The sequence below is a fragment of the Mytilus edulis genome, chromosome 9, assembly GCF_963676685.1.
Source record: "Mytilus edulis chromosome 9, xbMytEdul2.2, whole genome shotgun sequence".
In the NCBI taxonomy this organism is placed as follows: Eukaryota; Metazoa; Mollusca; class Bivalvia; order Mytilida; family Mytilidae; genus Mytilus; species Mytilus edulis.
This window is the reverse complement of record NC_092352.1, coordinates 26,852,303-26,880,010: the sequence shown is the minus strand read 5'-3', so window position 1 is coordinate 26,880,010 and position 27,708 is coordinate 26,852,303. Positions and strand designations below refer to the sequence as shown.

General features: G+C 31.6%; 1 long non-coding RNA gene across 1 annotated transcript in view; it reads right to left on the bottom strand.

The window, feature by feature from the left end:
* Positions 1 to 209: 209 nt before the first annotated feature.
* Positions 210 to 27,708, bottom strand: part of LOC139487952 (uncharacterized) — a 38,727-nt gene continuing 11,228 nt past the window's right edge. The window contains exon 3 of the long non-coding RNA XR_011655903.1: positions 210 to 436. This is a non-coding gene — a long non-coding RNA (uncharacterized lncRNA). The remainder of the gene's footprint in view (positions 437 to 27,708) is intronic.

The window sequence follows — 27,708 nt, the reverse complement described above, 5'->3', positions numbered from 1 at the left end:
TGATGGGGATATCAGTAAATAAACCGTTATGATTGTTAGAACTCCGAAAACTAATCTGAAAAAAATAGAAAATCAAAATGCAGTCTATTTCACAAGTCCCAACAACAGTTTTAGTAAATTGATCCAAGCATACTCAAGTTAGGTTTTGACATATGCAGTTGTCAAAACCTAACTTTAGTATGCTGGGATCAATTTACTAAAAAAAATGGTTGAAGAAAGATGAGGTAAGATTATAAAAATCTTCCTAATCATCTCTTCATTAAGATACTTTTACATGTTATGTAATAGCACTGGTATTTTTGTATTCTCTTATTTGCAAAACAACATGTGAATTGACAGACAGTATTCTGTATTTGACAGGTTCATGAAAGAGACTTGATCAGAAAAAGCTGGTTTGAATTACTAACACTGATGTTGTTGGAGGTAGCTGTGGCTTCTGAAAGAGATAAAAACAAATTTAAACGACACAACACCATAGCCAAGTCATTTTAAACCTCTGTTATACCTTAAAAGATGTCATGCATTAAATGGAAACCGCATTGTCAGATGGATCATTCATATGTTTACTGTAAACGGTTTTAACATGTAAACGTATTTTTAAATATTTCGTTTGAAAGTCATTCTCCATACAGACTTATAAACTGAAATTTTGATAAATGATTGGAATTTTGTCAGGATAACCATTCTAAACCAAAACCAACTTTCTATTGGAAGAAATAATATAAATAACCTTTCAGATACAACTTAATTTATTTTTGGTTGAAAGAAGTCTTCTGTCTGTAAAAATTTGAAATGAGCACAGTATAATTAAAATGATACTATATAAATAACACAAAGCTGAGAGGGTGATACCCCGAGAAAACATTGTCAACCGCGGCGAAGACAATGCATTTTCGAGGGTTACCAATCTGCTCTATCACCCTCTAAGCTATGTGCTATTTAATTTGTTATACTGAATGTCCTATCATATAGTCTTTTACAGAATAATTTTATTTTAAAAGTAATTTCTATGACGTCACGTAATGTTCAACGTTACGGGTATTAGAAAAAACACCAAAAGTGTTTATTTTTTTTATTTTGACAGTCAGATAATAAATTCTAGCTGAGCCAAAACGTAGAACTTAAGCACTGTATGTAATTACTTGATGTACTTTCAATTCATTGTCCTTTAAACTATCGATTTGATTGGTCTAGACGAGAGGGTAACATTAAGAAAAATTGTCACCCTCTCAGCCATGTGATAGAGTAAATTAACATTTTTACGTGAAGTATAATAAAATTGGATACAGGTAACCTATGCCCCTAGAACAGGACTTTGCAATACCTACAGATTCTTATCATCGATGCATTTATATACAATTTGCAGTAATTATTGATAACAAGGCGATGTATTTCAAGTCAGGCTGTACGCAAATAGGGACAAAAACACAGGCACTTGTTTCTATCCATTGGAAGGTCGACTTTCCATATATAGTGGACAAAAAGACAAAAAATAACACTAATTCCGTAAAACATTACAGTATTTTTTTCCTAACAAAATAAGGATATATATACCATCAGGAACAGATATTATAACACAGTTTCTAAAGGAACTTTTGTTAGAAGGAACAAATATATACGTTAACAAAGTGATCACATTTGCGAGATTGAAATTATGGGCTCTTTTTTTCAGAATACACATACGAAAAAGTAAAGTAACAAAGATCCCGAACTTCAAGGAAAATTCAAAACGGAGTCTCTTGTCAACTGAATCATGTGAATGACAAAAAGATTGCGACATAAGGGTACTTTGAAATTAATTCACCATGTTTTCTGGTATTTTTTCTGTCTATTCGAAATAACCTCCTAGATGTGGTGTACATTTTAAAATAAAACGATCAGCGATGCGGTATATTCAGTGTGCATCACAATTATAATGTTATTGTTTCATAGAAAGAAAAGATATCACAGTCATTCCTAACAAGTGTGCACACTCTGAAATGTCTCGCCTTCTTTACTAATAATTGATATTATGTTGATAGTACTAAAAATAAAGCTTTATTACAACTGTCACATAAACTCAACATTAACCAAGAAAACTTAAAACATTGATCAATGAACCATGAAAATGAGGTCAAGGTCAGATGAACCATGCCAGGCAGACATGTACAGCTAACAATTCTTCCATACAACAAATATAGTTGACCTATTGCTTATAAATTAAGAAAAACAGACCAAAACACAAATACTTTATACTTAGCAATGAACCGTGAAAATAAGGTCAAGGTCAAATAAAACCTGCGCGACAGACATATATATCATAAAATATTTCCATACACCAAATATAGTTGACCTATTGCAATTAGTATTAGAAAAAAAGACCAAAACACAAAAACTTAACTATAACCACACAAAAACTTAACTATAACCACTGAACCATGAAAATGAGGTCAAGGTCAGATGACACATGCCAGTTGGACATGTACACCTTACAGTCCTTCCATACACCGAGAATACTAGACCTCTTGCTTATAGTATCTGAGATATGGACTTGACCACCAAAACTTAACCTTGTTCACTGATCCATGAAATTAGGTCATGGTCAAGTGAAAACTGTCTGACAGGCATGAGGACCTTGCAAGGTACACACATACCAAATATAGTTATCCTATTACTTATAATAAGAGAGAATTTAACATTACAAAAAATCTTAACCTTTTTTTTCAAGTAGTCACTGAACCATGAAAATGAGGTCAAGGACATTGGACATGTGACTGACGAAAACTTCGTAACATGAGGCATCTATATACAAAGTGTGAAGCATCCAGGTCTTCCACCTTCTAAAATATATAGCTTTTAAGAAGTTAGCTAACGCCGCCGCCGCCGGAACACTATCCCTATGTCGAGCTTTCTGCAACAAAAGTTGCAGGCGCGACAAAAACCACGATAAAACAAATATTATAACTTTCCGTTATGATCTCTATTGCTAATAAAGTGTACTGTCTCTGAGAAGTCATCGCCTGATATCTGGGGACAATAAAATATTTCGCCGGTCAATTAAGGGCAATAATTCCTATAAGGAATCAATTGGTGGCTACAGTATAGTCTTGTAAGAACTTTTGTATTCTGACCAATTATCCTATTCATAGTGTTTAATATTGCATTTCTCAAAAGAGAGGACGAAAGATACCAAAGGGACAGTCAAACTCATAAATCTAAAACAAACTGACGACAACGCCATGGCTAAAAATGAAAAAGACAAACAGAAAAACAAAAGTAAACATGACACAACATAGAAAACTAAAGAATAAACAACACGAACCATGGTGACCATCGAACAAGGTGACCATCAAAAGAAAGTGACACAGACTCATTTAAAATCTCCAGTTAATCATGGCAACAGTAGTATACCTCTGTTTAGAAACCAAATTTTATAGATATAAGAAGATGTGGTATGAGTGCAAATCATCGCAGACAACTCTCCACCAAGTCATAATCTGTAAAAGTAAACCATGATAGGTCAAAGTACGGTCTTCAACACGGAACCTTACCAGCCAGCTATAAAGTGCCCCAAAAATGACCAGTGTACAACCATTCAAACGGGAAAATTACCGGTCTAGTCTATACGAGAAACATGAAAAAAATGGGCCCCAACTTATGAAAATTTCTGGATCCGCCACTGGAAACAATAGTGTAACATCACAACATAGAAATACACACTATAAAATATCAATAGAAATGGCTCACCTCAATCAAGACATATTACACACAAGTGAACATACTCTAAACCAATAAATTTGATCTATGACACAATGTAAATACAAAATCGATTATCGGTGAATAAATAAAGGCAACAGTAATATACTTATGTGTGATGTTAAACAATTTCAGAAAAAAATACAATAACATAGAAGAAAAAGTCGCCAAATAGAATAATGACCACAGGTAAATGAAAATTATTTTGTTGTAAGGTATACAGTTTAAATGGATAATCGAAATATTTTTTTACAAAACAAATATTTGTTTTAATAGTACAAGAACAGAAAAGAAAATGTATAGTCATACCAAACACTTGTCAAAGCTGGTATATATTAAAAATAGAGAGACGAGATTTGGTTATTTTTGTTGTTTTTTCTCAAAATTTAAGACGTTTGAAGCCTAAACCATATTTGAGTATCTTTATCATTATTGTTATTTCGTTTTACAGTTTCTGACTATTTGTATAGTTTTTGATGAGCAAAACACTAATATATTGGTAACAATCATTATCAAAGAGCAGTAACTCCAAATAGAAACTAACATCAACTTGCCTAAATCACACCCAGCGTTGTTATCGTTTTCAAGATTATACTACGGAAACATGCTAAGATCGGCATGCAAGGTCATTAACTCCTTCAATGAGTCAAAGGAGAGTTCTTATCAATTATTCTAATATAACGTGCTTCTTTCGCTTTATAAATAAACCCATGCTCTAAATCCAATAATTTTTATTTGCACATGCGTATATTGACTACTGCAGAATAATGAATTTTATCAAATTGGCATGCATTTAATATATTTCATTAACTTAAAACATTACCAAACTCTTAAATGATACACATGTTGTAACTAATTCATTTATTATGACTGTAATGTGTTGCATTCCGAAATTGAAATATTTGACCTAGATACGACAACCGTTCATGCTGGCTGTTAAAAAACTCCTCCCTCTGAAAAATCACAGTGCCAACCGCTTCCTTGTTTACAAACAAAAAAGGGAGGTTCATGGAAGAGCCTACACAATCGCTTTACCCTTATACACATCGGACATATAAATTACCTTAATTGTCCTAATCAGAATCGAAATAATTGATGCAAGCTATACTTTATTGTAGTTTTAACATGGGTAGGCATTATATTCGTGTTATTTTAGCCCTCACTATCGCTCGGGCAAAAATAATCACGAATATAATGTCTACTAATGTTAAAACTACAATAAAGTATAGCTTGCATCAATTATTTCTTAAATATTTTCGACAATCTTACTTTGATCATCATGTATTTTTTTTACTGTAAGATGATAGGCAACATTAAGATAAGTCGAAACATCAAAGGGCAATAACCCCTGTAAAATAATAATAATAATTTTCTTACAAACTCTTTTTCACCTGGTCAATTTGAATATGTAATAAAAAATATATCTTCATGTGCGATTTTTTAACGTATCAAAATGTTTAACATTTACTTAACATTTCTCTCCATAGGATAGACATATTTAACTTTTTTGTTTCAAAAGATACACACACAGATTTTTGGAAACACATTTGGAATATATTCTTTACATTAGAATCCCAGGCTAACATTGAAGTGTACAGGAATTTTTTAATTCTGAAACAAGTGCCTGTGATTGGAATGCATTACATTTGAGTTGTAATTATTTGAAATTAATCATTTTTTTATATATATTTTTTTTTAACCTTTTATACGACTGCAGAGGACAAACCCTCACAATTTGTTAAATTGGACTTTTACATTTTATGATCCAATATATATACACGCTTCGATTGAGCAAACCCAAGTATAAATAACTTATACATAACAACAAACAAACCTACCATGTTGTTTTTCAAAAAAATAGAAGAATTGTTTTTTCTTCAAATATCATGCATCATAACTATGTTTTTCCATTTTTGTTTTAAACGTATCTTTATGTCAAGCCGTTTTGCTATTTATTCTTACTTCAAGATATCTCATAAACTTTATAAGATATCTTATATAGTTTATAAGATATCTTATATAGTTTATAAGTTTATGAACGTATAAGAAGTCTGCATGTTGAGCTATATTTACGAATGATATCCTTATACCGATGATAAAATTTAGTAAATATTTTGACTAGTTTGTGATATCGAAAGCCCTGGTGTAATAATTTTTCAGTAATACATAAATGTCTCTCGTTAAAATCTAAAACATTGTTATATACACGAGCGAATCGTACACGTTGAGATATATAAACACCGTAAGATGGTGACAAGGGAACGTCACCATCTAAAAATGGATAATTAAGGATGTTCGCTACTCTGTGTCAAAATAACAAGCTTTTTAAAAGAAGGTTATAAATTGATAGTATATAAGTAAAGAAACTAGAAAAGCAGAAAAAAATTAGGGGTCCGTGTGCTTGTTTTCGAGATATAAGCCATTGAAAATTTGGCGGGAAATATTTCTCTCTAGATTTTTCATACAATTAACATTGTCATCATTTGTCTTTCAAAACCAATGAAAAAATAACAAGGATTTTATAAGATTTTCAAATATGACCTATAAATCTACATGTAATAAAATTATGGAAAGAAAAATAGGGCTTAAATTTTAGTATTCAGCTTTCCGTTAGTGATGTAGATATCAAGATCGAGGAAAGGGCAGTGGTCATTGTTAGTATTAACTTTATTCAAAGTAAGTTCAACAGGATAGATTTCTTTAATATACATACTGAAGTCGTCATTATTGAGAGCCAAAATACCATCCAAATATCTAAAAGTATTATTAAATTTGTTTAACAGATGTTGTTTCGATGGGTCTTTGCTTATTTTTGTCATAAATTGTAACTCGTAGCAATACAAAAACAGGTCCGCAATAAGTGGTGCACAGTTAGTCCCCATTGGAATTCCGATAACCTGACGATATACGGAATCCCCAAAGCGAACATAAGATTTATAAGATATCTCATAAACTATATAAGATATCTTATAAACTATATGAGATATCTTATAAACTGTATAAGATATCTTATAAACTATATAAGATATCTTATAAATCATATAAGATATCTTATAAATCATATAAGATATCTTATAAATCATATAAGATATCTTATAAATCATATAAGATATCTTATAAATCATATAAGATATCTTATAAATCATATAATTCTGCTCAAGATAACAAAATTAGACAGTTGCAGAAAGATGTATTGGATATACGAGATGCTGAAAATAATACAACAGAATTAAAAGAGAAAATACTAGATCTACAATGCAGGTCTATGAGGAACAGTTTGGTATTTACAGGTCTGGAAGAGTCTGCAGAAGAAAACACCAAACAAGTGCTGCATAAATTTATTAGGGAAGAACTCAATATAAGAAAAGAAATTCAACTTGGAACCGTTCATCGATTTGGACAAAAAGATAACAATGGTAGGCACAGACCTATTGTGGCGAGCTTTATTTTTTAAATACTCAGTTCCCAAGAGAGATTGAAGAGAGAAGAAAAAAATTGTACCCCGTGATGAAAGAGGCAAAGAAAAAAGGAAAAAGAGCATACATGATAAAAAATAAGCTGTTTATCGAAGGAAATATTTTTAAACCGGAAATTAAGAAACAATCACCTGGTGAACAAAAAAGCCAACAGTCGACTTCCCTCTCAGGAACACCACCAACAGATAACAGGAAATCACAAAAACGAGCAAGACATGGGTCCGAAGCAGAATCATAGGGGCACGAAGAAGGAGTAGCTGATGAAAATGAAAAAAGATGTAATTGTGTGTCTATAAACAATAGTTTTTGTAAATTAAATATTCTTAGTTTAAATGTCTGTGGCATAAAAAAACGACTACAATATCCTGAATTTATAGAATTAATCAATCGTTATGATATAATATGTCTCCAAGAAAGTAAAACTGACAATTGTGATGAAATTTCCGTACCTGGCTATATCAGTAAAATGAAAAACAGACACGATATGACATTTAGAAAATCTGGTGGACTTATGGTTCTTTACAAAGAAAAATTATGCAATCATATAAAATTCCTATCGAGTGATAGTAATTTTGTTATATGGTTTGAAATCTCATCTTCATATACTAAACTTGATGCTGAAATAGTCATTGGGTCTGTTTATATTCCACCGGAAAACACAAAATATAGTTCACCCGACGCCTTTCGCGAAATCGAAACTGATATTCTAAAATTTTCCACTAAATGCAAATATATGTGCTTAAATGGCGATTTCAACAGTAGAACATCGACTGATGCTGATTTTATCCCAACTGATGGAAATGATATTTCTGATATTCTGAATTTACCGGAAATCACAGAAAACGACACCTATAAATTCGAAATCTATAACATACCGATAGCAAGAAATAATAAAGATAAAACAAAAAATAATTATGGGAAACTATTACTTGATTTATGCAAATTTACAAATATGTATATTATAAACGGCCGCATAGGAGAAAATATGGCGGGGGAACGGACGAGCAAAAATGCTGCAGTTGTTGATTATTTCATAGAGTCGCTAGATTTTTTAACATTATCTCAAATTCGAAAGTTTTAGATTTTAGTTGTTTATATTCCGATATCCACAGCCCTATAGATATAGATGTCGACATAAATAAATGTACATGTGAATATGGATCTGTGCCGATTAATTCGATGAGCGGAGAGAAAATAAAGAAATGGGATATAAACAAGAAAGAAGATTTTATTACAAATTTAGACAGAGAAAAGATTTCTGAATTAGAAAATTATCTTGAAGAAACCAAATCTTTTCCTGCTGATTCGAACATTATTAACAACGTTGTAGAAAATATTACGAACATATTTGTTACTTCTGCAAAGAAAACATTCGGAACATTAAAAAACAAGTCAAAGAACGAAAATACCCCGCTGAGTACAAGATCACAAGATGAAAAACCATGGTTTAACATAGATTGTAGAATTGCTAGGAAAAATGCGAGAAAATACAGAAGAAAATATAAATTAAACAACTCCATTGTAAACCAGGAATATAAAAAAACGCAGTGAAAGACAATACAAAAATACCATGAACAGAAATATAAAAAAGTATAGGAAAAATGTGCGGAATGATATGAAAAATATGAAAACCACGAACTCAAAAGAGTACTGGAAAATTCTAAATGGAGGCTCTAGGAAGAAACAACCAAATATTTCAATTGAAAAACTTTATGATTTCTTCAAAAATTTAAATCAAGGAAATATAGAAGAAGAACAAGAGCTAAACCACGAAGAGATTGAAAGAAATATCGAAAATAATTTATTAAATGAAATGATTACGCCCGATGAAATAATACAAAATATAAAAAACTTGAAAAATAACAAGGCAAGCGGTGATGACCTGATTATAAACGAATTCTTCAAAGCTACGTGTGCTTCATCAGAAATCATTAATATCTTCGTAAAGTTATTCAATCTTATATTTGGTACAGGAATCATACCAGACAGTTGGTTATCTGGAAATATACACCCTTTATTTAAAAATAAAGGAAATCAACAAGATCCGCAAAATTATAGACCTATCACTATTCTTAGCTGTTTTGGAAAACTTTTTACGTCCATCCTAAATGAACGATTAACGAACCATTTCGAGAACTTTTCAATAATACATAACAATCAAAGTGGCTTTAGGAAAAAATATTCAACAACAGATAACATATTTATATTACAAAGTCTCTTCGACCTAGCTAGATCGCAAAAGAAAAAGTTATTCTGTGTTTTTATTGATTTTGCTAAGGCGTTCGACACAGTTTGGAGAAACGGCCTATGGTTTAAGATGGCATTGAATCACATTGATGGAAAAATGCATACAGTAATACATAGTATGTACAACAATATAAAATCAAGAGTTACATACAATAATCAAAAATCTGATTTTTTCCCATGTAACACTGGAGTTCCCCTCTATTATTCTCTTTATATATCAATGACCTCACCGATTTTTTGCTATCACATAATGTGAAAGGTTTGTCGTCAATATCGAACTCCCTTGAAACTAGCCTCAATATCTATTTAAAGCTGTTCATTTTATTATATGCCGATGATACTGTTCTAATGTCAGAAACAAAGGAAGACCTTCAAATGCAATTAAATTGCTTCAGTGAATATTGTGATACTTGGAAACTTAAAGTAAACACATCTAAGACTAAAGTTTTAATTTTCTCTAATGCCCGCGTCACACTGTCCCGATTTTTATATACGATGGACACCCGAATGCGAAAATTGTAAGTTCGTACGAAGTTGGTCCCGATCTCGTTTAAATACCAAAAAGTGACCGAAGCAAGTACGATGAATAACGAAGTCTATACGATGGTGCCGAAATTATATACGATAGCAAAAAGATGGACATACGAAGGTTAACCGACGGTTATTTAAGCTTCATATATCAGCCGAAGCCTACACGATGGATCACGAAGGCTACACGATGGATTACGATGATGGCGCGATGGCCATACGATGTCTAAAAGATACGAACAGAATTTCGACAACATATCGTTTCTGTACAAGTCTGCCATGCATGGCGGGAAATCGATCTTTTTGTCTAATTCTTATAAAACTTAGTTTATTATCCCCTCGCCTACTACATGTAAGTTGTGTGTAGATAAAATTGTTATGGACACTCTATAACCAAAATGCTCAACACTTGGTATGGTGTTACGCGTTAAGAATATCTTAAGCGCTATTGACTTTAAAGTTCAAAGGTCAAGGTCACAGTGGCAGTTGTAATACAAGGCAATATCACCCTTGTGGACACTCTAAAACCAATATGCTTCAAAAGATTTTAACCACATTTGGTATATTGTTCCTCCTTGTAATGATCTGACATTTTTTACGTTCAAGGCCAAAGGTCAAGGTCATGCAGATGGACTTATTTTTTCTCCTTGAAATAGCATAATACACAGGAAATTGGTTGCTCATTTTTTTACCTGCTGGTTCTAAAGACAATATTAAAGGTATTTCCAGTTACTGAATGTTTTGGTTGATTTCTAAAAAAATAGTTTATGTATCAAATATGCATATTCAATTTACCATTTTCTGCATGTGTCATATACAAATATAGTGTCCATATTTGTCCCCAATATGTTACCTACGAGGGGATGCCACGCGCGGCATTGCCTTGTTTAAACTGTAAAATGTGTGCACTAGTCTGAATAATCACCCATAAGTATGCCCATGTTTACTGATCTATCTTAAAGGTAAGGTAATGGGTTCGTTGATCCCTTTTATTCAAAAAGAGCTCTTTCCAGGAGAATATCATAATAATATAGACAAAAGGAAGGATGAGGGGAAAGAAACAAATGCGGCAAAATATGACATATAGAAAACAAAATGGTTATGGAGTAAACATTCGTGTGACAACAACTCAGACGATACATAAAAAATCAGAATAATGAAGAAAAAGTTGGTTTCCCTATATACGCGTACCTGCAGTGTTGGTGTACGAGGCGCGTTTATGATTTTCATTATGTTACTTGATATGAAAAATTGACAAAAAATAATATTTTACTTGTAAAAGAAAATCCTGAGCCTGTAATAGCTGCTCTTCTTGTTCCATTTGAATTAATAGAAACAACGCTGTCGCCTTTCTTGTTCTCATAGAATCATATGATATGAGCTCCATGTTTTGTGAACCGGTCTTTCTTAACTGTCGTATTAGACTGACCAGTGCATATCGCGCATGGCACTTTAAATGTATTTTAGCGCGAAAATTAACTTATATTTAGCTGGATTTATTGCCGTCGTAGTTCCATCTTGTCGCCTTCGTACTTTTATTCGATGGCAACACGACGGGATTACAAGGTCTTCACGAAGTCGTTTTGCCACCGTAAGACCTTCGGGTATCTTCGGGATTCATTCGTGTAGACATCGTAATGTCAAAACTGCCCGATGGAAACGACGGAAACACGAATGCAATACGATGTGCAAAGATGCATTCCCGGTGACAATACGATGGCGAGGATGGTGATACGAACTCAATACGAACCCTCAACATCGGACCCACCTTTGGGGATTTTATAACATGTTAAAAAATTTAGAACCCTTCCCGAAGGCTAGAAAAAGTGGCCGATGGTTTTACGATGGATAAAGATGGCACTACGAATAGCCCGATCTGGATACGATTAGTCCCGATTTTGAAAATTTCCATTATCGTGTTGCCATCGGCGTAAAAATCGGGACAGTGTGACGCGGGCATAAAGGAAGACAGCCTAATAATATTAATTTCATTTATGAAGAAAATGAAATTGAAATAGTGAAAGAATTTAACTACCTTGGACTATTGCATATCCAACAGTTTATTTCTGACGGTGAGAATTTTTTCCCTTTAAGATATTTCATTCTTCAGTTGACAGAGAATCAAATTTTGCAAAAAAAAATATATGTTGTCGATTTCGTTTTTGCAAAAATTACTGCTGAAAATTGAACATTTTTTGCAATTTTGGAGTAAAAAACGTTTGTTATTGAAAAAAATAAATATGATTTTTTAATCAACATATACTTATATAATTGGGCTCAAAATGAAGCAAAATAATTGAAGATGGTAAGAAAAATCTAACTTTACCATTTAAAGCATTAATTCTTACTCAAATAAAGCCAAAAACGTTATGGTGGACCTCAAACAACGGCAAGGAATGAATATATGAAATGCACATTTTTGATTTTTTGAAATATTTCTAACGGTGTCGATTTGCCCAAAGTAAGATATGTGTTTCTTTTAAAAAAATGGAACTACATAACGTTTTGAAAAATATTTGTCACCATACTCGTTTTTGAGAAAAATGGAGTAATATAATACTGTTTACTCAATCCCTCCCGTAAGCCTCACAAATTGCGCCAAAAATTAAGACGTTTCGGAAAATAACGTTATATTTCCCCGCTAATTTTTCAAAGGCAGTGCGACGGTGTGGCAGACAAATGTATTTATACAATTTGACTTTGTTGGGTATTTGTCTGGATAGCACTCGTATCGCATCTTCTTATTTATAATGAACCAGTATCTGGACGAGATAACAATTCAGATAGTTTTACTATTGTGTTCGTCAAAATTGTAAAACCCGATAGTGAAAAACTCACGGACTCCGTATTAATTCATTTGCAGTTTCGGGCTTTTTATTCTTTATAGGCTTCTAGCTATAACAAAAATCTGTATGTTGACTCTTAGTGTTTTGAATTATATGGGTTGTTGGGTTGCTGTCGTATTAAGTATACCTTTAAAATCTTTTTCAAAACAAAAGGATTGATTGGGTATAGAAATATTCACATCTCTGGACTTCCCATCCGAGAAGTATATCTTTGCTAAAATTTGGTGCGGCCGTTTAGCTGCTCGGATGTATAAATTTGCAGCCTCGTTTAGTTGAAATAAAAATGTATATCCGATGCATATCGCAGTTAGTTTCGCGCTGTCTATATGTTAAAAAACCAATTAAATAAATGGTTGAAGTGATATACGAACTTCGAATAAAATCTCTAAACAACAACATGAATCTTCAATAAGTCACATGGCTGATTTTAACACATCTGTTGCGCCTTTTGCAGTTGAAGATAAAAAAAAAAAACCAGCTTTATTTAAAAAAAAAAAAAGCAGATCAGTAAGACAAAAGCTTGAGAATAAACGAAAGGGCCGAAAAACGAGCTTGACTGCCGTTGTTTTACGCTTCAATATATGAGTTACTGCATATATACACAATGGAGATTGTTTTCTGTTCTACTGCCCTCCACCTAGTTTGACTGCATACAATGTAACCACTGATGTAGACTACTATATTATGTTTGATTATTCAAACAAATGAATTCAAAGAGAAAGATGCGGAAAGAAATTCTAAAATTATCGTTCAAAAACAAAATATAAATAAAAATAAAATACCAAAACTGGAAAATTGTTTGAGACAATTATCCGTTGAAAACTGATGATTATGCATCACTGTATGAAACTGATAACTTGATTGCTCCCGTGCTCCAGTGGCAAATATATCACGCATATTTATAGGGCGAGGCGAAAGTGGAACTGAAGTAAATCATTGATACATTATTAAGATAAAGAGTTTGCTAGCGGTAAAACGTATGCCGTACTAGAATAAAGTTGAATAAGATCGAAGTCTTGAGTTAAGCTATTAGCCCTCCCCACTTTTCCCCAATTTTGAATTATGGTATTTTGATGGCTGTTTTTTCCCTATCCTATTATGGACCCGCTGATTTTATGAGAGTGTGTCTAATTAGTCAAGACCTACATCAAGACCTACACCGGGTTTTTTTTGCTAAATTATATTTGTTCCTCATACATAAGTAAACATTAAAATCGTCAGATATTTTCTACTTGCATGTCAGTGTATATATTACAATGTTTTCCTATTTCAATTTATTACAGTGTCATCTTTTGTTTACCAGTTAAAGGTCGTATTCATTTAAAGATCTACTATATTATGTATATACTGTATATTAGGACTGCAACGCAAAGCTAGATGCATGATAAATGTTAGTTTACGCCGTATCTTATTTTTTCTCAAGAAACCAGTTTTTTCATCTTTCTTAAGTAAAACCAAACTTTGAGTTTTCTATCCTGAATGACAAAATCTCGGAAAAGTTTGGTAAAGAATTTATTACAATTTGCATTCTAATGCAATAATATATCATTACGCATTTGTTCTCGTTGTTCTCTACTGTATTGAAGATAATTTCAATAAAACGGAAACTTAAGTGAGTATGGTCTATAATGATCAAGATAATTGTGGTTCTTTTATAATAGACCAAGACGACAAAGATATCTTTAAAGATTTGAGTTCTATTTCTGTTAATATTCTGTATGAGTTTTTTGCCGATTCCCGCTGTACCCTTTCCTTTGATGAAAGAACCCGCCCTTTCCAGACGGCCAAAGCAATTCCAATGGTGATTCCGTTATGACGTCGTTGAAACAACGTTAAATTACGGGAAACAATAGACGACGTTTACGTTTGTTATTACCTCCCCTGAAACTGTTGGATATGCCCTTAACCCTTTCAGCGTCGAGACGTTGTTTTTTCACATGATTACGTTGCCATACATATTTCAATGACGTTACTAAAATGATACGTAACGTAACGTCAACACATTATCGTACAAGCACATGCACGCTATCCTCCGTAATCGATTAATTGGACATCTCATATATTCGGGGAAATTTCCCATATCTCCGGCCATGCACCTTTGAATTAACTTGAGTTCACGTAGCGAATGCGTATTTCCAGTGATTTTTGTTTAATTTTCAGGCTAGAATTCGAAGTTTTTTTTTTTTTTTAATTCTTTTTAAAACACCCGACAATATGGAAATAAATGAAGATTCTTATAGCATGATGAATAACATTATCAATGAAGATATATTGATGAAACTATAGCTCAATTTCTGTATTTTGATATAAAGAGGGTGGTACATGTAAAGGGTTATTTTCGTGCAACATGTTTTGACATTTTTTTTCCACGTGCAGCCGTGAAAAAGGTTGTCGTTATTCATCGTAATTTGTGAAATCGGTAAAAAGATATTTCGCCTTCTTTCGTGTAGTTAGGGGAACATGGTGTAACTCGCACCATAAGAACTATTCAAACTGATGCATTTTCCCGTCACAACTTTCGTGAAACTTTTTCATGCGATACTCAAGTGTATACAGTGTTCTACAAATACCAAAATCAATTGTATGTTTATACTCTATGATAAGAGCCTACCCCCTCTCTTTACTCCCTCTATAAAGCATCATCAAATGTAAGATTTGATATCATTGAATGATTAAAAAAAACGAGCAGTGTTCTCAGTTTCTTCATACTTGGCGCGGGTCTGTTTTTTTCTTAAGCACCATCGATGAAGAGTTCGACTGAACACTTTGCAGATGTTTACATATCACCACAAAATTAGGGATACCAGTATATAGCATTGTTATAATTCAACCATCATATAAGTCTCAACTTATTGAGTAATAAATAGTTCAGCGGCAAATATTTCACGAATACACAACACTAACTTATCTTTTTTCTGATGTATAATCTGAAATAAGTTTGCTTTAACATTACAATTGTGTGACTTATCTTTCATTTTGATTTGCCGGTTTGGTTTTGAAGAATGTCACTTTTTCTGACTAGACCAGTACATGTAGTTGAAAATATCTAGCATTCATTTTGCTTCTTTTTTTATATAGCTTAAAATTATTTTATTTTTTGGTATTCTATAATTCAAGTCAATTAATGTTTTTCAACGGCATGCAAATTTTCATGATTTCACTAAATATTTATTTACGAAGCACTTGGTGTCTAAATTTAATGTATTAATACCTGTGGTTTAAACTGTCTTGACCTTTTTATCGAGTAAGCCGATTTTTTTCCAGATACTATTTCTAAAATGTGTACAATTAAAGGTACAGTTTTAAGAAATACTTTGCTGTGCTAAATACATGTCTGACCTAACCTCAGTTTTGTCATTAAATGAGGCCTGTCGCTAAATAATTTTATGTTTCTTGTTGCGATCATTGACATCGAAAATCTGATATGAACCCCTTTTTCATGGGTGTGATTTCGGCAGAAAATGAGGAGAAACTATCTCATCGTATAAATACACATTCTTTTGGCAAGGGTTTATTTAGGAATTTCGTTAAAATCGATATAGCCCTAAATGCTTGAACTATTTTCCTTCATTGATTCCTACATTAGGATGTATAGTGTCTAATTACTAGTACATGTACACAGTTAGTTTGAAGTTTGAAATAAAAGAGGTAAATGTTGGTACCAATAGTTTACTCCAATCATAATAACGGACAAAGTACTTTCCTTTTTACTGAGATTAATTCTTCAAGTAATGAATTTGATTTTAATAAATGCACAAATATAATCACAAACTGGTTGACTTACATTAGAAGCCCTTCTCTAAATTTTAAAAAGAGATCCATGCATGCCAGACTCAGTGAAAATGAGACTTTAACTCCAGTACACAAACAAATTTACAAAGATATATAGAGGTCAACTTACAGTCTAAAAAAAAGATAGTCGGAAATATGCATTATACGATATTTCAAACTCTAAAAGCAAAAGTATAAATTGACTGCGATTAAATTATTGGAGGCTACACATATTTGTTATACCATTCACTTCCTAAATTAAAATTTAGAAGTCTGATATTAACGAACACAACCGCTTAGGCAATAAAAACAAAACCAACGACTGGACTGGGACAATGAACAACTCTCAGACATGAGAGGAAAACATCGCTGTTGACTGACACAGATAAATGGTCCCGGGTTAAAGTGTAGTCATTCATATCCTATCCATAGTTAGATAGAAGATTGGACTTGTGTGAATAAAACGCAAATTTAGACGACCCTTTATTTTCAAGTTGAAAATTTGATTTTTAAACCAAACGGAAACATTTAAAAACACTGGAATTACAAGAGATGCCTCATTATATGTTATTATATTTTCATCTTTTTTCCTTAGCTCTATTTGATTATATCTTATTTTTTTTTATATTTAGTCATACGAAGTAGCTAGATTGCAGTCTTGTTTAGTCTTTCTTAGTAACGAAAAAAAACGATTCAAAATTACGACAATAATGTAATAATTTTAATGGATCAGATGGACTGATCTGCATGCTAACTTCTGTATATAAACAAGTTCGTATATCAATTGCGTGTGTTGGGTTTGAATTGTCAGTACTAGTATTAGCTTGTACAAATGTATGTAATTTATATATGGAGAATTATGCACTGCCGTCCGTGTCTATATATTGTTTTATTCTTTAGCTGTTTTTTTTTTTATCAATAATGGTTGTAAAAATAAACAATTCAGAATTTTCTTTTGGCACCACTATTATTTTTGAAAGAGTTCGTTATAATAAGTCATGATAGCTGTACGTATGGTAACAAATGAGTCACTTAGAGCCACCAAAGTCATCGGGACAAGGCTATAAATTACGGGTCGTCGTACTGCCTTATTCAATAGTTATGTATACATGATCTCCCCCAGTTTTTGGTTGGGTTGATGCTGCTCAGTCTTTAGTATTCTTTTCTGCCTGTGTAAATTTAACTTGTCTTTTCTGCCTGTATTATTTTTTTGCCATGGCATTGACTTTTGAGTTTGAATATCTCTTTGGTATCTTTAAGTTTTACCTCTCTTTTTGTATGCACGATTGGTCACGTTATAATTCAATGTGAAACATTTAAAATGAGATGATCATGACATGTCGGGTACCAGTTTAATATTAGAACAGATAGAAAAAAACTTTTAAAAAGAGCTTGACTTGTCAAAATTGGACCAAGCACCAAAAAAAAACCAAAAAACAACACAGTAACAAAGGACAAAAATAAATCCAAAAATACGCAGTAAGTGATGGGTAAATCAAAACACGATCTTAACTCAAAATTGAATATGTATTCTAATATTGGATTGACAACAAAGTGAGACACATGGACACATAAGGCGGAGTATGCAGATTGTATGCCATAATTAAGTATTAGAATGATAAATACAAAAATCCGGGTCAAGTTTGTTTGGTTTTCGCAGAAATTATTTTAGAAGACCGGCATTGTCAAAATTATTCATTATAAGTTATAACTTAAATATTTGTTGTTTTTAAAACCCATGTTTAAGCCAACCCCAGATGGCTAAATTTCTCAAGAAATATGAGGGGTAAAATAGTGCATTTAAAAAGAGATATTCCCGGATTCTATATACCGACTATATTTGCAGAGCTAACCATCTAAAAAACTAAGTTTTATTGAATAAATTAATAAACAACAAACTATTAAACAAATTATCGAATGATATTCGATCTGTAACACTTCACATTGTAAAAATCGGTAAAAACTCAATGGTTTTACTGCAAAACGTTTCCAGTAATATCAAGTACCTGCCACTTTCATACGCATAAACGTCACACACAGCATCAGTTTTGATGACGTCATTCAGATAAACGTTACAATTTTAAAAATAAAATAACAACTTTTTTTTTTACAGTCAACCATGTGAGATAATTTCATTCAGTTAATTTAATAAATAAAGGCATACAAAGTTTATAATTGGAGTATAGATTGTGTAAAAAGTTGCACATTATCTCAGACAAAAATAGTTTTCATCCCCAAAATTCAATATATAATTTGAGACTTTTATGTTTATTCTTGAATAACAGAACAAAGTCAATTATTTTTCTTTAAACCTAATATGGTTTCGGCAGTCAAATGAAGTTTTTTATATACGTTTTTAATGCTTCGTATGTTCTACTGAAAAACGACAAAAATGTCGTTTTGGCGTGCTAGCGGTAAACGACAAAAATGTCGTTTTGGCGCCGAAAGGGTTAACAAGATCCGGATCCTTCAATAAAGCAAAGAAAGGACTATCAGAAAAAGCAACAAAAGCCATGTACAACGTTATTAAAAAAGGGAGGCAGTGTAATTTATCAATTGAATGCCAATTAGAGTTATTTGACAAACTGGTGAAACCAATTCTTCTATACGGATGTGAAGTATGGGGATTTGGAAAAAATGACATTATTGAACAAGTTCATCTCAAATTTTTAAAGCATTTACTACACCTCAAGAGATCTACCCCAAGCATAATTGTGTACGGTGAAACTGGACGATACCCATTGGAAATAAGCATTAAATGTCGAATGATAACATATTGATGCAGACTGCTTATAGATGAAAACAAGTTATCATCAATATTATACAAATTTGTATATTACCGATATCACACAAACAATGATGATATTTTATGGATAAAGAACATTAAAAATATATTGGACAATGCCGGATTTTCAAACTTATTTTATGTGCAAAATACAGACCTCACCAAATGGTTACCAAAAAGTATCAAACTTAGATTAATTGACCAGTTTAAACAAATTTTGAACTCAGCTATTCAGAACACATCAAAATGCATTACATATAGGCTCTTTAAGGAACATTTTGAATTTGAGAATTATTTCAACATCATAAATGACCGAGATATATATACACTTTGTAAATTCCGAACATCGAATCATTCACTGCCAATAGAAAAGGGGAGATGGTATAACATTGAAAGAAGTGATAGAAAATGTTCAATATGTACAAAAAGAGATATCGGAGACGAATACCACTATATTTTTGTTTGCCCGGCTGTACAAGATGAAAGAAGAAGATTTATTCCAAATGGACTAATACCAAGACATAACATTTTTACATTCAACAAACTGTTTAATTCAAAAAAACCAAAGACACTAAGAAACCTCTGCAATTTTATAAGATGTATTAATAGTAAGCTCACTCCTTCTTAACAACCATAATTTATTTAACATACTTATAGAAAGTATTTCTTTATACAATTTTAGCTTTTACATTTGACTATACAAGTCTATATATATATTCTTTATATGTTATCTCATCCGAAATTTTGAATTTTATGCATTTTTAATGCATTTTTTTATTTTTATGTATACTATTTTTTTTTAACTTCTCTGTAACCTTTGTACTTTCATGGTTTTATGAAAATAAACTATCTATCTATCTATAAGAGATTTTATATAAAATTGTTTATAAGATATCTTATATAAAAATTGTTAATAAGATATCTCATATACTTTATAAGATATCTTATAAACTATATCAGAAATCTTATAAATTTTAGGAGATATCTTATATAACATTAAAGATATCTTATATAAGATATAAGATAACTCATATATAATATATAAGATATCTCATAAAAATGAAATTATATAAGATATCTTATATATTGTAGGAGATATCTTATTCAGATTATTATATATCTCATAAAGTTTATAAGATATCTTCTTAAGTTTATAAGATATCTTCTTAAGTTTATAAGATATCTTCTTAAGTTTATAAGATATATTATATAGTTTATAAGATATCTTATATAATTTATCAGATATCTTATATAATTGTCTTTATAAGGTATCTCATAAACTATATAAGATATCTTATAAACTATATGAGATATCTTATAAACTTTATAAGATATCTTACAAACTATATAAGATATCTTATTAATTATATAAGATATCTTATATAAAAATTGTTTATAAGATATCTCATATACTTTATAGAATATCTTATCATATACTTAGACTAAATAACATATGATTTTTACTGTATGATAATAGCATTAAATTAACACGGGCTGATATGAAAAGTTTATCACATGCTTCGATTGTTATCACATGCCTTTCCGTAACGTTATCACATGGCATTCCGGTGATACTCGGCAAATTCCGGAAAATACACCCAAATGCTACGTTTTCAGTGAAAAACATTACGAAATAGTGTACAAAACAATTATTTACTAAGTCTGATACTGAAAAGTATATTATGTAAATTAATAACAAAAAAAAATAAAAATAAAAAAACCAAACAAATTATTAAATAAATGCATTCTTTATAAGTTTCAAACATAATTTAGAAAGTTACTTTGAAAAGGTTGACTTTTCCAAACAGTGTTCATTATGTATATTGTTGGTTTTTTTTTTTTTTTTGGTTTGTCGAGTCGTCCATATTAAAAATGTGTTCTACTCTGCTGAGGCATATGGTAGAAAGATTTGATATCGAATGTACTAAATTTGGGTCCGACGTCCTTGAACTTTTCAATCTTTGAACTTCTATTTGGGAACCACGTAAAAGGATCAATATATGAATCTGTTATTTTTCTCCATTGTTGAAGCATATGATAAAAAGATCATAACATGTCATTTTTCATATCGCATGTATTATCAGCCCTCGGTCAATATCAGCCCTCGAGCCATGCGGCTCTTGGGCTGATATTGAACCTAGGGCTGATAATACATGCGATATGAAAAATGCCATGTAATAATCTGATATTATACACTTTATAAGATATCTTATAAAGTATATAAGATATCATATAAACTTTATGAGATATCTTATATAACATTAAAGATATCTCATATAACATTAAATATATCTTATATAATATATGAGATATCTCATGAAAATGAAATTATATAAGATATCTTATATATTAAAGGAGATATCTTATATATTATAGGAGATATCTTGAAATTCGAATAAATAGTAAAACGGCTTGCTATATACCTTACATCAGTTTTAAAATATCATATAATGAACAGTCAACTTATATTCATACAAAACTTATTTAAAAATACAATTTATGTTGTATCTATTTTAAACTATGAACCTACGTTACAAATTTTTTGAAATGTGCAAAACAGATACGAGTTTGGATTACGATTAAATATTTGATATAACATACGTAGGTTTCTGACACAGAATGGATGTGGTATAGGAATTTGAAATTGTACATTTACCTATTATGGTCCAATATCAAAAATCTAGATACATGGTCAGATTCAGCATATTCAAGAACCTCAATAATTAGTTTTGTGAAATCAAACAAAAATGTTTAATTTTGGACTCTCTGGGCCTCAATGTGGACAATTAAACAGGAACAAAATTCAAAAATCTAAATACACGGTCATATTTTAATTTTTTTTTTAAATTCAAGACTTTGAATAAAACCCCTTAGAAATTAGTCAAGAAATTAGCAATGTTATACAAAATGTTTAAAGAGTATTGTGTTTGGTCCCTCATTCCAAAACGGTGAGTATAGATAAGGCCCCCAAAATCAATCCCAATCATCTTTTTTTAAGAATGGAACCTTGTGGTACAATTTTATAGAGATCCATAGACTTATTTAAAAATATTGTCTTGAAAACAGAAATTCTTAATTTGTTGTCCCTTTCTTGGCCTCCAATTCCTATACAGTTTGGGCCATAACTCCCAAAAAAAGCAATCCCAACCTTCATTTTGAGGCATGGAACATTGCTTTTCAATCTCATAAAGATCTATACACTTATAATTACATAAGTTATTTAACTGGAACATGAACAATACAGGTTTGTTGCCCCTTTTTGGTTCCTAATTCGTAATCGTTAAGGAACATTACCTCCCAAAAACAATCTTAACCTTCATTTCGTGGTATCGAACATTGTGGTACAACTTCACAAAGACCTTTACTCAAGTTATTGTCCGACACTAAACGAAGACGACGGCGCTGACAACGTAAACTTGAACATTATACCACCGCAAAAACAAAATTAAAATTTTAGATGTTGTCGGTCGATTTAAAAATCATCACCCCCTGGTTTTAATAAATAGAGGGTTTTCAATGTTTGTCTTTGTCAACATTAATTATGGTTAAAGTCAGTCTAAAATGCATCTTTTCTCGATATGTCAGTTTGTAAAATATCATTTTACGTTACGAGGCGACGTGACGTCATTACCTCTCCTGTAACTGTATGGTATCTAAGGGGCATACGATACAGTTTTGATCCCGTATTTAAATTTTGATGAAAATTTGCATGTAGGCTATTTTCACCTGATTAAATCAAATATGTAATAAAAAAATATACCTTCTTGTGCTACTTTTTGAGTAAATTGAGGTTCAAATTTCAGATTTCCTCAAAATACGAGTTTGTGGACGTATTTTTCCTTTTGATAGAAATACATTAAAAGATAAACACGATCTGTTTTTGTTAAATTATTTGTAATTTATGTGTTATATAAATATTGCATAAATTTGCAATTTTATTTTTACAAATAACTCAAATTTATCAAATGATCATGAATGTAGGAAAAAACCGTCATTTTGTTCTGTATATTAATCAAATAAAAAAAAAAGAGCACTATTTACGTTTTCATGAAAATTGGTTCACATAATCTTCTTACGTAACCAAACCAAATGTCATTTTAAAAAAGAGGGGTCCATGAATTTGTTTTCAAGTTAAATCAGTTTGAATGATAAAAATCAGCCGAAAACTGCATCTTTTCCCGATAAAAGTCACCGTTTGACGTCGGGGAGGTAATGACATTGCTAACTTAGATTGTTATTTTCGCGACGTCAAACTATGACTTATCGGTTTTTTTCTACATTCATGAACATTTGATAAATATGAGTTATTTCTGAATAAAAAATGTATAAATTTTTTGGATACTTATAAAATACAGAAATTACATATTATTTAACAAAAACAATTTGTGTTTATCTTTTCAAACAAAAAAGTCTTTCTTTCGAAAGCGAAAATACGGCCACAAATCCGAATTTTGAGTAAATATACAAAATTTTGACCTCATTTTACTCATATGACGGTATTTTTTTTTTATTACATATTGGATTTAATCAGGTAAAAAAATAGTCTATATGGAAATTTTTCATCAAAATGTAAATACGGGATCAAAACTGTATCGTATGCCCTTAAAATTTCTCACATGAACATGATTGTAGCATTGTCAAGGGGTACAATCAAAATCACGTGATGGATATACACACACCGGAAGTAACAGTCGAGCAGACCGCTTGAAAGGCAAGTAGTCGTATTTACTTGTTTATATCAATAAAATTTAATAAATAAGGTAGTGCACCGAATGTAGGATACTGTCTAGTTTTGAAATACACAATTATCCTTGCTGGAAAGCGTGCAGTTAATGCGAACACTTCGACACAGTTCCAAAATTTCACCGTCGAAGTGTTTGCAATAACTGCACGCTTTCTAGCAAAAACAATTGTGTATTTTAAAACTACATACTATCCGACATTCGGTGTGCCAACTTATTAATCAAAATTTAATTGATATAAACAAGAAAATGCAACTACTAACCTTTCAAGCGGCGAGTTCTACTGTAACTTCCGGTGTGTGTATATCCATCACGTGATTTTGATTGTACCCCTTGATTGTGTTTTGAATAATTTTACATTTCGACCATTTTTTAAATCATAAAACCATTCCATACATTTATTGTAGAATAATAAACAGATTTCTTATAAAAAAAAATTAACATTTGGTTTTGGCTGAGATAACTACAACACTACAGTACACATAGTAATAGTAATCTCAGGTTTTGGTAAACATAAATTGTAAGAAAATGATCCTAAATTGTCGTTCTGAACATCATTATAAGTTATCAGGTATCAGTCGTTTGGCAATTTTGTACAAGATACAATATAGTGTACTGGCCAATTATGGCGCCCATTGCTGAGCATAGTAATTATATAGAACAATAAAGGCAACAGTAGTATACCGCTGTTCGAAAGTCTTAAAAATATCGATTGAGAGAAAACAAATCCGGATTACAAACTAAAACTGAGGTAATAACATCAACTATTAGAGTAAAACAACGAAACAACAGAAACACTGAAGTGCAACAAAAACCAGATGCTCCACAGGGCGCAGCTTTATACGACCGCAGAGGTTGAACCCTGAACGGTTGGGGCAAGTATGGACACAACATTCAAGCTGTATTCAGCTCTAAATTTGGATTGTGATTAAAAAGTTGACACAGCATAGGTTTCGGACACAGAATGAATGTGGTCTAATGAACTTAAAATATTTTTTTTGCCTTTGAGCAATTCACTATGCTATTGAATATTAGTCCTTTCAAAAAAGTGTTTGAAGAAATTTTCTTTATATTTATGAAATCTGAAATGAGAAAAATTTAACCCCTCCCATTTGTTTTCACATCCCCCTTTCCTTTTTTCCAAAACTGATCTCAATTCAAATTTCTAATGGAGTTTGCAACAATAACTTCTCATTGTATAAAACAATGATTTAAGTTGATTCAACTACTATTCTGGACAAAGAAAGATAACTCCAATCAATTGAAAATTTCTTGCTATCGCACAATATTGTGCAATTAGATATTTCTTGCTATTGCGCAATACTGTGCAATTGAAAATATGTCTTGCTATTGCACAAAACTGTGCAATTGAAGATTTCTTGCTATTGCTGAATACTGTGCAATTGAAAATTTCTTGCTATTGCACAATACTTAAAATACAATGTATAATAATTTTGGATCCTGATTTGAACCAACTTGAAAACTGGGCCAATAATCAAAAATCTAAGTACATGGATAGATTCAGCATATCAAAAAAGCCCAAGAATTCAATTTTTGTTAAAATCAAACTTAGTTTAATTTTGGACCCTTTGGACTTTAATGTAGACCAATTTGAAAACGGGACTAAAAATTAAGAATCTACATACACAGTTAGATTTGGCATATCAAAGAACCCCAATTATTCAATTTTTGATGAAATCAAACAAAGTTTAATTTTGGACCCAGATTTGGACCAACTTGAAAACTGGGCCAATAATCAAAAATCTAAGAACATTTTTAGATTCAGCATATCAAAGAACCCCAAATATTCAATTTTTGTTAAAATCAAACTTAAGTTTAATTTTGGACCCTTTGGACCTTAATGTAGACCAATTTGAAAACGGGACCAAACATTAAGAATCTACATACATAGTTAGATTCAGCATATCAAAGAACCCCAATTATTCAATTTTTGAGAAAATCAAACAAAGTTCAATTTTGGACCCTTTGGGCCCATTATTCCTAAACTGTGGGGACCAAAACTCCCAAAATCAAACACAACCATCCTTTAGTGGTCATAAACCTTGTGTTTAAATTTCATAGATTTCTATTTACTTATACTAAAGTTATGGTACGAAAACCAAGAATAATGCTTACTTGGGCCCCTTTTTGGTCCCTTATTCCTAAACTGTTCAGACCTCAACTCCCAAAATCAATCCCAACCTTCCTTTTGTGGTCATATACCTTGTGTTTAAATTTCATTGATTTCTATTTACTTATACTAAAGTTATTGTGCGAAAACCAAGAAAAGAATAACTTGATGCTTATTTGGGCCCTTTTTAGTCCCTAATTCCTAAACTGTTTGAACTAAAACTTCCAAAATCAATCCCAACCTTCCTTTTGTGGTCATAAACCTTGTGACAAAATTTCATAGATTTCTATTTACTTAAACTAAAGTTATAGTGCGAAAACCAAGAAAATGCTTATTTGGGCCCTTTTTGGCCCCTAATTCCTAAAATGTTGGGACCGAAACTCCCAAAATCAATCCCAACCTTCATTTTGTCGTCATAAACCTTGTGTTAAAATTTCATAGATTTCTATTCACTTTTACTAAAGTTAGAGTGCGAAAACTAAAAGTATTCGGACGACGACGACGACGCAGACGACGACGCCAACATGATACCAATATACGACCAAAAAATTTCAATTTTTGCGGTCGTATAAAAACGACAACGCAACACACAGAGAAACGAACTAATAGTATAAGATAACAATTGCCATTTTCCTGATTTTGTACAGGACATATTAAGAAAAAATGTTGGGTTGAACCTAGTTGTACGGCTAGCCAAACCTCGCGCTTTTGTGGCGATGTTAAATATAACACTGAAATGACAACACTACATGACAGGAATACAGTACAAACAAATACAAGAACACTCAGAATAGAAAAACACACAAATACACATTACAATACGACATGTCAACATGATAATAGTTAACAAAACAAAATAAATACATTGGCACTCATACCATATCTTCCTATATCTATTAAGGTCATATGTATGAAACGAGTTTCTTGTAATTCCTTTATAGTTCAGGAAATTATTGAACGAATACATGCAAAGACATTAAATTAGGTTCTTATTGCACTTTTTTTTATTACATTTATTACGAATCGACAATTAATAATTCATTATTGATTGTTGATCGCAATCTTACTAATTTTCTAAAGTTTGCCGCCGGAAGTTTACCGGAATGTGACATTGATAACCAATCAACACAGAATCATGGAAAACATGGCAAATGAGTATATTGATGGATCAATGTAAAAAAAAATGATTGATTTTTTGTATGAGTTTATATTTGTTGATTGAATTTCATATAGTTGTTTCAAGAATTAATTATTACTAATTATCTTGTTTCATGGAACCTTCTTTGACATTCATTCATGACCAGGGGCGGATGCAGGAATTTTCGAAAGGGGGGGGGGTGCTAACCCAGGGCAAAGGGGGGGTGCAGGGGGGTGCAAAACATATGTCCCGATACAAATGCATTGATCGGCAAAAATAAAGGGGGGGTGCGCACCCCCGGAACCCCCC